The following is an 11,985-nucleotide window of genomic DNA, read 5'->3' as shown; positions in this document are numbered from 1 at the left end:
GGCGGCCAGGGTCAGGCGTGTGCATGGCTTGTGGAGTAGAGCCCAGCTGCACTGGGTCTTTCTTCTCCGGGGGCAGCACAGCAGCAGTGCTGGAGAAGTAGCTTTCCTAACCCATGGCTTCTGGCTCTGGTGCTGTGTGGAGCAGTGAGGGGAAATGGGCAGTAGCTGTGGGGCACGAAGCACTGCTGGAGAGGGTGGCGGTGCAGACCCCGAAGGGCTGCAGGAAGGGCCCCTGGGTGGAGCTGCATCCTCCCTCAGCAGCAGTTCCCTGTGGGCTCAGCAAAGCTGTTGCCACCCACGCCTGGGAGGAAGCCCCGGGACTCTCGGGGTCACCTGAAATCCAAGTGACATAGCTGTTTCTTGGTGCTGTGAATTACAGTGGGTGTTTCCTGCGTGGTGTGGCTGCCAGGCTGGACTACGTGGGCAAAAGAAGTGCCACAGGTCAGTGCCTGTGGTTGCAGGACAGGCAGCTCCTGCAAAGGCGAGCTGCTGGCGGTGGGTGGATAAAAGCCCAAACGCTCCAGCTGCCTGCAGTGAAGCTCTGCAGAGCTTCCCTATGCCAAAGGGAGGCAGCAGCTTCTGCTGTGCCTTCCTCGAGAAGGCTCTCTGGGAAGCCCTGGCAGGTCTCCTAGTGGCTCTGCTAATGGGGAGCTTTTGCCTTTCAGGAGCTGCTAGGATGGCTTGTACCGGACCTGAAGGCCAAACAGTGAGACAGTTACTGGCAGGGCACTGATGGGGTGGAGCAGTGTCAGCTGAGCATGTGCTAATTGCCCTGCCAGGGCTCCTGTCTTTTCCTTGTGTCTGCCTTTTGCTCAAGCTGGAGGGAGGGTGGAGGGAAGCACTGCTAAACTGGGGCAAGGAAAAGGGGCCCAAGCACATGGACCTCTTCTCTTCTCTGAGCTTGGGAGGGGTTCCCGGGAGGGGCTGAGCGCCTCTCTAACACCGGCTGCTGGCTCTCTGCAGGGAACTGCTGAGTTTGCTGGAAGAACAGGGCAAACAGATGCAGCTTCTGAAGGAGGAGCTGTCTCGCCTGAATGTGGAGCTTGGTCATATGAAGCAGGTGATGCTACCTTCTGTGCAACGAGGCTTGAATGAGCAGGGCCTCTGGCAAGAGCCTTCCTGAAGATGCTGGTGGGGTTTCCTTGCTTGCCCGAGCCCCCACTCTTTTCCCAGGGGCTTGCTGGTGGAGCTTCTCTGCTGCAAAGCCTCTTCTGCTAGGCAGGTTTAGGCAGGCCTCTTCAGGCAGCAGAGGACCCCTGAGGTCCTTCTCTTGGTGTGGGGGGGCCTCCGGTAGCTCTGGGCTGGCCCCCGGAGCAGTGGTGAGACACAGGTGCCCTGCTGGGACCAGCGGGTGCTGGCAGGGCCTGAGCTAGAGAGCGTGGAGGGTGGAGACAGAGGGGTGGGACCTGACCCAGGTGCACACTGTGGCTGTGGACAGGGATGTGCTTCCCGAGTCCTTGCGTTTCTCCTCAGGAAGCACTGTGCCTTGGAGCTCTTGGGACAAGGTCTGTATTGCATTGGCTGACACAGGCTCCTCCCTTGGATCTGTGCTAGGACTCAGTAGTCATCCAGAGCTGCCCGCTGAGGTGGTTGTCTTCTGTGTCCGTTTCTGTCTTTGCCAGGAAGTTCAGCAAATGAGATGGGACATGTTTAACAGGACTGCAGAAGGCTCCGTGCAGATGCCAGACTGGGCTCTGCAAACCTCAGGTATGGACACAGGACAGCAAGTCTCCTGGCGCTGCGCTTGTGTGTAGCATTTGCCAAAGGAGGCTGTGCTGCACACTCTGCTCAGCAACGCGGAGGGAGATGCAGTGACATGTGGGGGTTGAAGAGCAAGGCTGTGGCCCAGGAGTTCCCTGGGACTCCCCCACCGTCCTGCCTTTGGGCTCCTTGCTGGTGCCTCTGGCACTGCCCTAGAGACTTTCTGTGCTGACGGAGAGGGTCTCTTGCTCTCCACGGAGTTGTCCTCTGGACCAAAAGGGAACAGCTGCATTGTCCTTTGCTGTCCACACAGCAAGACCTCAGCTCAGCCTCCCTTTCAGGTGCCACAATTGACCTGCAGAGAACCTCCAGCAGCTACGCGGGGGAAGACAGTTGGCTCTGCCGGGCGGTCTGGTTCTTGTGTCCTGCCATGCCTCCAGATACCATTTTGCAGGTATTCTAGCAGAAAGCATCAGTGCTGCTTCAGTTGCTTCCTGTGGAGCTGGGGACAAAGCCCAGGGGCTCTGCCCTCTGTGCAGCAGTATTCCTTTAGGAGCAGAAATACAACACACAGACAAAGGGCCACCTGTGCTTCTGCTTACACAGGTAGTGCTGTTGTCCCCGTCACTCCCTCACCATTCATTGCAGTTGCCTTCTGGTTTCAGCCGGACGTTACTCCAGGACAGTGCTGGTCTTTCCGAGGCTCTCAGGGGCAGGTTGTCATCAAGCTGCCTGCACGAATCCGGCCAACAGCTGTCAGTGTGCAGCACGCGTCCAAGACAGCTTCTCCGTCTGGCAGCATCAGCAGCACCCCCAGAGATATCGCTGTCTCTGTAAGTTCCTGTCGGGCAGAGCTGGCTGGGGTCTGGCTGTGGGGAAAAGCCATAGCAGGGCCTTGCTTGTCACTGCCCATCTGCTCAAGTGTGTGTGCTGCTCTCTGCTGAGCCCTGCAGTGCCCTAAGGGGATCTTTCAAGCGGTGTGCTGGTTTTATGCCTCCGAGGACAGGCTTAGTGCTTTTTGGGCAAGCCTCTGGGGGCACGAGATGAAAAGCCCAGGAGGAGAGTCAGCTGCACCAGAACCTGTGGCAGGCTGCAGCCAGAGCTGCGGGCGAGGGCGGGTGGAGAACAGGTCCTGAAGCGCTGGGTGCCTTTGCCCTTGCTGGCGTCGGGCCTGACCTGCTGCTCTTGTGCTTTGTCTCTGAGGGGCTGGACGAGGAAGGAGAAGCCACCCTGCTTGGCACCTTCATGTACGACCTTGAAAGAGAGGCCCTTCAGGTCTTCCCGCTGAAGGTACAGTAAGCGCGTGCAGGCAACGGCAGGGAGGAAGGCTGGCAAGGGTGCTGGCAAGTCTGTGTCCTCAGGCAAGTCCTCAGTGGCTGCCTGTGGGGGCAGAGGGGGCTGACCCATGGCCAGGGCAGACACGCGGGGCTTAGAGGGCCAAGCAACATCCGGCTGTGGTAGCAAAAGGAGAGGGAGGGCAGGGCCGGACCCATGGGTGCCTGGAGCTCCCTGGCTGCACGCACCACTTGTGGCAGAGCCGGCTGCGCCCCTGGCTGCTGCACCCACAGGAAGCCTGTGTGCTGCCCCAAAACGGGGGCACCTGACGGCAAAAGGCTGCGGGCAGCGCTGCTGAGCCTCATGTCCCACCGCTGCTCTCAGCGCCTTCCTGAATTTGCTCTCCAGATGCAGAGGACTCCTTTTCCAGCCCAATGAAAGAAGGAGAGAGAGACAGAGAGAGGGAAGCTGCCCTCCTTTGGGAGGGCTGGCGTGCTTTCCTGAGCAGGACCAGGGCTGGCAGAGGGACATGTGCTGGTTGTTCGTGTTGCTCTTTACATCCCAGTAACGCTGTTTTCCTTTTCCCGTGTTTTCTTTGCAGAATGAGCTTCACAAAGCCTTTCAGTATATACAAATCCTTGTACAGAGCAACTGGGGAAACCCAGAATACACCTGTATTTACCGAGTACATGTTCATGGAAAAATAGCAACCCAGAACTAATGCTGCCAGCTGGAAGACATCAGGAAAGCTTTTCTGAAAATAAAAATAAAAATGAAATAAAGATGTGGCTGTTCTGTTTAGCATAGAGCACCGTCCTTTCATAGGTGCTCTCAAAACCTGCAAGCAAATAATGGCTGTTTCTTTTTTTTCTTTTCTTTAGTCAAAGTGGCTGAGAAATGGCACAGTCCTGGCAAGTTCTTCTTTCTTCCTTGCAGTCTCTTGTAAAACGAATGCACGGGATTGTCTTCTTTGGTTTCTCACGTGTCTTTTTAATGTTTCCAGTAGTTAGGGACTGTGTTGGTACCTTGGCCTCATCTTTCACTGATTTCATTCCTGCCTGCTTTCTGTTCACTGGGCTCCATCTCCATGCAGAAGATAACGCGTTAACGTTTCACCTTTGGAGGTGCGAAGCAAGAAGGACTGGATGCTGAAGGAGGGGTGTATACCTCCTTTCTGATGGGGGTCTGCCACTGAGAAGAAAGGTACCGCATGAAACCTCCTCCTGGTCACTCCACCGTGTGAATCAGAATGTGGAAACAAGTCCCTCAGCTCTTGCCTGTGCCTTCATCCTAAAGACGCAAGCCAGAATTTGGACTCCTGCTGCCCCAACATCTTAGTACCTCCTGCTGGCATAATAAATTCTGTTCTTACCTAAGTGCCAGCGAGCTGTACAGGAGCTGGTACAACTGGGAAGGAAAGACCTCTCTCGTGTCAAGACTATGAGCTTATGCAGCACTCTTTTACCAGCAGCAAAGGGAGAGGGGTTCTGCCTATGCCCATTCCTGGAAGCAGTACGCAGTCTCCTTGCAGCAGGTTAGTTTCTCAAAACACTATTGCAGGAGCAGAAAGGACAGGCGAGAGCCTGGCAACAGGCTAAACGAATGCGGAGAGGCGATCAGGGTTGTGCAAGTTTTGCATGCTTTTTCTGTCTCTGTCACTGGTTGGAGCAAGAGCCCTCTCTATCACTCTATACTATGGCTTCCCATTCTCTCAGAGGAATATTCCTACTTGCTATGGAAACCAGCAGCGCTGGTGAGAGGCTGGTGCTGAAGTGCTCTGGGGCATCGTGTGTGCTCCAACAAGCAGACCAAGGGGTTGGAAAAGAGGTGAAATAACCTTGGGCCATGAGAAAGTGATGCATGCTGCCACATCAGAGACTATACATCTCTGTGGTAATCCACATTGGGCTGAAGTGAGTAAGCACATGAAGGGGAGGCTAAAACGCTAGGTTTGGCTGCAACAGGACAGCTGCTGCTCTGTTGGACATGCCCTCTACACTACCCCAGCCCTCGGTCATTCGCAGAGGTGTAAGCAGCTTGGGGGAGCTCAGTGCAGCGCAGAGCTATACAGCAGTGCAGTGCAGAGCTTCTTGGGCTAAGCCATTACAGATGAGCTTTGACATTGTTCATCCTTCCCCTCCGCTCTTCATCCAAAAGAACATAGACCCAGGACTGCCATGATTCAGGGCTGATTATGGCCCTCAGAGACAAAGGTTGTTGGTAATGCTGACAGCTGAGCAGCTGCTTAGTAGATGAGGAGGGAAGAACCGGAGAGAGGTGATGGCAGATGCGGCGGCAAGCGTGACTGTTGTAGCAGTTGGGACATAAGGGGAGGGTGGGGGAATGAGGCTTTTGCGGCCCTGCTGTAGGGAAGCAGAAGACAGCCTGCTTGTGCTGGGTGCGCTTGTGCTCCTGGAGCAGAGATTTGAAGGAGGAATGCAGACTAGGTTTTCAGAAAGGAAAGACAAAGCAGAGAGATCAACCTGTGCAGCTCTCTCCGCTAATGCGCTAGGATGCCCAGCCTCAGCGGTTTCCAAAGGGGCCGAGACTGCCCGTGTGGGAAGCCACTGCAGCCCCGCTGTGCAGATGCTGGGCTTGGGACACAGCGCCCAGGCGGAGCACCTCGGGGTGTGACAGATCTTCCACCATCTCGCCAGATGGTGCTTTCCAGAGCACTTCCAGGGATGCTGAGTGAAGTCACACCAGGAAACAGCGGGGGAAAACAGCAGCTGCTTTGTTTGGGATGAGTGCTGCGTGAGGAGCCAATGCTTACCTTAATGGGATGTGCTGCAATGTGCCATTCCAGAAAAGCTCCTCCCTAAACACTGCTCTGGGAACACTTTTGGTCCTCTCACAATTCACTTCAGAAAACACGCTTGCGCCTCACTTCCCAGCACTGTCAAGGGAAATTGTCAGAGACACAAAGTGCATTTAAGTGCACATTTCTGCTTGAAGCAGGTGGGTGCCTGCTGGGAACCTCTTTCCTCTCTTAGCATGTAAAGACCTCTCGCCTGGTGCTTGAGTCCCTAGGAATTGGTCACTTCCATTTTTAATGGTTATTCAGCACAACAGTGTCATCGACACGAGGTGTGGGTAGGCTGCAGTAGGCAGAGATAACAAACATGGCTTTTGCAAGTCAGGATCCTCTGGGCTTGCTAAGTCAGTAAGACTAGGGGGCTGAGATCTGGGAAAGACTGACATCCACATAGGTGGACACCACACTGGTGGTACCACCAGTGCACCCCTTGGATGCATTATCAAAGCAATTGCTTTCAGAGAAAGGTCTAATTTTCACAACAGTGCTGCTTGGGACAGGAGGCAGAGTTCTGAAAGCAGCCTTTCAGACTCAGTGCCCGAAAAATGGTAAGCCCATGGATGTTTTTACCCCTCCTTGTGTTTGACACTGGTGACCTCTTGTGGTGAGTGACGTGAACTCAAGGGAAATCGTACCTGTAGGAAGCTGCCTGTGGACCTGAAGGGGTCTAGGAAAGAAGTGCCTCTCATCTCGGGTGGCTCTGCCTGTATTGCAGAGGTTCATATTTCCTTGCAGGATGCTTCTGCCTTTCTTGCCCGCTTCGTGGCCTGGGGACAGAAAAGCCTTGGCTATAGATCACTGTGGCTTGTGCTGCTCCAGCTTGGAGCTCTCCCCCTCTCCCCCCAAACAGTCTGTGGAGATCATTTGTGCCTTGCGTAGGGCTGACTGGCATTGCTTTGTCCGGTAGGCAGGGATTAAACCGTGACTGCAGAGCTGTTGGGCTGGTCTCAGAGCAACTCTGCAGGCTCTTGGTCAGTGTTGGTGACAAAGCCACAACAGAACCGGCACAAATGGAGAGAAGACCAGAAAGAAATGAAAAGTGACCTTTGTAAGAAAATGCAACGTTCAAGTGTTCTCCACAGCCAGCCGGTTATGAAACCAGCAGTCCTGGGTGCCAAGGCAAGTGTGCGCGGGAGGAGCAGGTGGCAACCGGGTGCTGTGCACACAGCCCTGTTGCCTGCCTCGACGCCCAGCCCAGACAAGCCTTAGGAAGCCACTGTTTGCCAACTAGGAAACGTTAGATCCGTCCCAAGGAAGAGCTGCATGGTTCGCCCCAAGGAAGAGCCTGAAGAGAGCTGAGCCTTCAACTCTGAAGCCAATACTTCGGTGGTCTCAGGTCAAGGACAGCCGTGCACTTCAGCCCACATTTCTGCTTGCACAACACTACATAGTCCTGCATGGCTCAACAGCGAAGGTGGTGATGTTACTGAAAGGTTCTGCTGGTGCAGTCTCCTGACATCTGCTTCTGAGAATAGGGCTCTTGACCACCTGTTGAACTAGTGGTGGAAGCCTCCAGGTGTGGAGATTCCTCAGCCTTCCTGGGCAACAGACAGCACTATTTAGCTGGCCTTACCTTAAGAAACATCCCCGTGCTGCCTGAGCCGCAGTTTCCTCCCTAGGTACTTCTGTTCCCTACATTGGCTCTTCAGCACTGCAGAGGGCTGCCTTGGAAGGAGACCCAGAAACATCACGACAGCTTTTGTGCAGCAGCTCTTGCCCTCATTGGGGGTTTGGCTTGAGGAAGGTGAGCGTAAAGAGAGGAGTGGTGAAGGGCAAGCTATGTATGAGTCTGGGAAAGGGGGACAAGTATAACAGGAAAGGAGAAAATAAAACACTTCATTTCTCTGCCAAGAGGTGTTCAAGTTAATGGAGCAATCTAAAAAAGACATATTTCTTCAGCCAGCTTTGCAAATACACTGCTGGAAGAATGATAAGCCCATGTGGTTGTTTTACTTGCTCTTGTAGTTGACACTGGTGACCTCTTGTGGTGAGTTACATTAACTCAAGGTAAACCGTGCCTGTAGCTTCTGCTGGTCTTCTGCAGCTACGTGCTATTCCTGCGTGGTGGAGGTCTGCGATTGGTAAGTATCAAATGTGTGGCTTCACACTGTTGAGATACTATGAATTTTAACAAAATGAAACTGGTTTGGGACTTCTTGCTGAAGAGGACTAATAAATAGGCAATAGCTTAATAAAGTTACCAGAGAAAAGGCAAAGTATGTGTGTAACTGTCAGACCTAAGGAGACGGTTAATGCCACAGTGCAAAGCTGCCTGTCTTGTGTGTGGTGGGCTTCAACAAAATGACACTGATATTCTGTCCTGCCCAAATTTACCGTTGGAGTCCAACATGAAATCAGAACTACCAGCAGTTGTACAGTGCAAAGAGATCACCTGATGAGAAAGGTACAAGTGCCAGTTTTGCTGGCCCTTTTAGGCCAAAACACATTGTGATCACTGAGAAGGTAGGAAGTGTCACCACAAGGTAACCGAGTTTGATAGGCCAAATATATCAAGCAAAGTAACTTAGTGGCTACCTGCCACGCTCATCGTGACATGGAGAGCTCTGTCTGGCCCTTGCAGGAAATGTGCATATGTGTTTGTTCCAGACAATTTTACCCAGGATTCAGTTTGTTTTGTTTAAAAGAAAGGGACGTGTCAGGGTGAGCAACGCAGATCAGCAGTAAGGTACAGCTCCTGGGAGTGCCAGCCAAGGAAACTTGACCCTGGGAGCTGCTCCAGCCCTAAGGCAAACAATATGCTGTTGAGAAGTGTTTTTAGGTGCCCCACAGATGCGTTACACTTAGGACTACAAGACTTGCAATGCTTGCAACATCAGCATAATCTTGGATTTCAGTCAAGCACTGTGATTTTGACGCGGCAGACTCCAGAGATTTCCTACCAAGCGGCAGCCCAAGTGCCCGGGGCAGAAACAACACGAGATCTGTGCCGGACTGCACTGGCATTGCCTGCTCCAGCATCAGCAGCAACACAGCATTCAAAAGCAGCAGTGCAGCTGGGGCTGAAATACTCTCACCCCACCTGAACAATCTGGTCTAGGTCTCTGACCAATAGTAGAGGTAAATTATAAAATACGGTCTCAAAGCTGCTTATGTAAAATGCTAGCCCTGCTGAAAGCAACGACAAAGTTCTCAGACAAGGATTATCCGCTGGGCCTAACTCTGCTCCCTCATGTGGTGCGTTGATTAAAAACCTTTATTTTCATTAGGATTGGTATAAGTGGATGCAGAACTTCACCACTGTATGAACATTTCCAGGAGGAATGTTAGGCAGGTTGTCACCACATGAGGCTTAAATTCAAAAAAGAAAATGGAAGTTCTTCATCATTCCTATTATCAAGAAATATGAATGATTGGCCCTATGAAGTTCTACAAAGGTGTAATATTGAGAAATATAAATTGAATATGTTACCCCATTCCCAAGATAATGCTAATATCACAGCCCAGTCTTACAGACACAGATAGACACAAGATCTGCTGCAAAACGGCAGGAAAGGCCAGGCATTTGGACGTGGGCAGTATGTGCTCGCACATCCAGCTGCCCTCAGCTCTGCTGCCCACATCTCAGGCTGCAAAGCTCATTGCAAATGGGCTCTGGGGGTAGGCTGTGGCTGAGCATCCCTGCAGACATGCAGCGTCCAGCACCGTTTGCTGGTGGCACGTTTAATAGCATAGGAGGTGACGAGTCATGGGACATGTCAGCACAACGGGGACAGCATGGCGACGAAATAGGGCCAGCTGGAGCAGACGTAGACATATTCTTGGCAAGATCCCAGCCCTCCCGCGCCCAAGGTCGCATGCTCTTACTCATACCTATTGCCACAAGGAAGTCTTCCTGGAATTTGCCTTCCAGCAAAAGAGGGGAAATGCCAGTCAATCAGTCATCTGCACCACTGTTGGAGGGATCTGGGGATTTACCTGAGGCCTATTTACTCCACACAGCTAGACGTGGTAGCTAAAGGCACTCCAGGATGCATCCGAGCAATAGCAGCTACTGCAGCTCTTATTGAAAAAAACACGACCTGTAGTTTTGGGTCACTCATTGACTGTGTATGTGCCACATGAAGCTGAACTGTTAGTGAAACAATACGCGACTCAAGCACTGTCCCCACAGAGAGCTCACCACTATGAACTGAAAACATTACATGCAGATAATGTGACTTTAAAGAGATGCAGTATCTTAAATCCAGCAACACTATTGCCTCTACCGGAGGATGGAGAGCCACATCATTCCTGTGAACAAGTGGTCGTCAGCTCGAACAAGCCCCGGGAGGATCTTAAAGACAAACCTTTGGGAAACCTGGACTTAGTTCTGTTTACAGATGGATCATCCTATTATTTGGACGGAAGGCGCCACTCCGACTATGCTGTCACTAACGTCTTTGAGGTACTTGAGACCAATCCTTTGTCTGTGTCTCTAAGTGCTCAAGGAGCAGAATTAGTAGCATTGACCCAAGCAGCAAAAATCAGTAAGAACTTGTGGGTAAATATCTATACCGATTCTAAATATGCATTTGGAGTATGTCATGTAACAGGGATGTTACGGAAAGAACAAGGACTTTTTTTTTTTTTACGTCATCAGGAAAGAAAATAGCTAATGGAGAAGAAATACGTAATTTGCTGGAAGCAGTCCAACTGCCCCAAAGAAATTGCTGTAATGCACTACCCAGCCCATACTAAAGACACTACAGAAATTAGCAGAGGAAATGCTTTAGCTGATGCCGCTGCAAAGGCTGCAGCTCGACAACCTCTGAGAGAAGGTATGGGGGCAGTTCCAAGGATGAACCAAAGTGAGTGACCAAATTTAATAGACCCCAAAACCATGTATGAAAAGGACTGCTCAGTGGAAAAGAAAAAAAAACCAATGGGAATAGTGGGAAGCAAAACAAAATGATGATGGAATATGGACAATTGGAGGAAAACCAATTCTACCAAAGGAAAAAAAAAAATTAATTACTCTAGCTAGGTGGTTTCATGATAAAGCTCATGGGGGAGCCGAGGCAATAGCTAAGCAGGTACAGAAAGTATGGGCCGCTCCAGGATTTCACACAGCAGCAAAAAGAAAAATGAATAGCTGCCCGACCTGCCAGAAGTTTTCAAGTAGCAAACCAAGCTCAGAGTTACGGGGATGACTGTGGGCCTACTTCCCATTCCAAAGGCTACAAATAAATTATGCGGATATGCGATCCGCCAATGGGTACAAACACTTGTTAGTGATAGTAGATCATGAATAGAACGTTAAAAGGAAAAATAGCAGGAATATGTACACATGCTAGCCTAAATTGGGCAGAAGCATTAAACTTAGCTCTATGGGATGTTTGAAATGCCCCACGGCAACCCGTAGGACTAACACCAGCAGAAATTCTCTTCGGGAGACATTTAGCTGTACCAGGGACTTATTATTCCAGCTAAGACCAGCCTGTTAGACGGAGATGAACGACTAACCCAGTATGTTCTAAGTATGCAAAAAAGGTTTGAAAATCTTTAAAAAAATAATAATAATAAATGCTCAATGATATCAGTCCACACCACCTGAAATATAAGTGCCTGATATACAGCCTGGGGATGCAGTTTTAGTTAAAGTATTTTCACAAAAATTCAAGTTAAAACCTAAGTGGAACAGGCCATATACTGTCATACTATGTTCTTATTTTGCTGTTAGAATTGAACTGTACTTGTATGTGTTGAAAAAGGATGTGTATCTGTAAGAACACTTTGTAATCTTATATTCATAGATAACATTGTTGTAGATAAAAGTAATCAATTACTCAAATATTTGTATTTGTAACTTTACCCAAAATTATGGGATGCGACTTTAATTATTCAGCTCCTATTACATCTTATCAATTGTTACAATCCAATTATACATTGAGCCAAAATTTACTACCTACCCCCATCAGAATCAATCTTACACTAGTAAAGAAACGACTACAACGTGATGATTTGCGTCGACTACTAGAACACACCCGAAACAATGGACAAAAAACTCTAACCACCACTCATCATGATGCAGAAGAGATACACCGTGTCTTGGAAAGGGTAAAGAAGGACAGAGAACATCATGGCTGGGAATCTCTTCTAGGATGGTCACCAACTGCAACAGGGATTTGTGGTAACGTGTTCAACGCAGTAGCAGCTGTGTTAAGTTTGTCTAACTGTGTTATGCCTATTACTTA

Source organism: Dromaius novaehollandiae, chromosome 24, assembly GCF_036370855.1.
Source record: "Dromaius novaehollandiae isolate bDroNov1 chromosome 24, bDroNov1.hap1, whole genome shotgun sequence".
Classification (NCBI taxonomy): Eukaryota; Metazoa; Chordata; class Aves; order Casuariiformes; family Dromaiidae; genus Dromaius; species Dromaius novaehollandiae.
The sequence above is the reverse complement of the archived record's forward strand: the minus strand, read 5'-3'. Positions refer to the sequence as shown.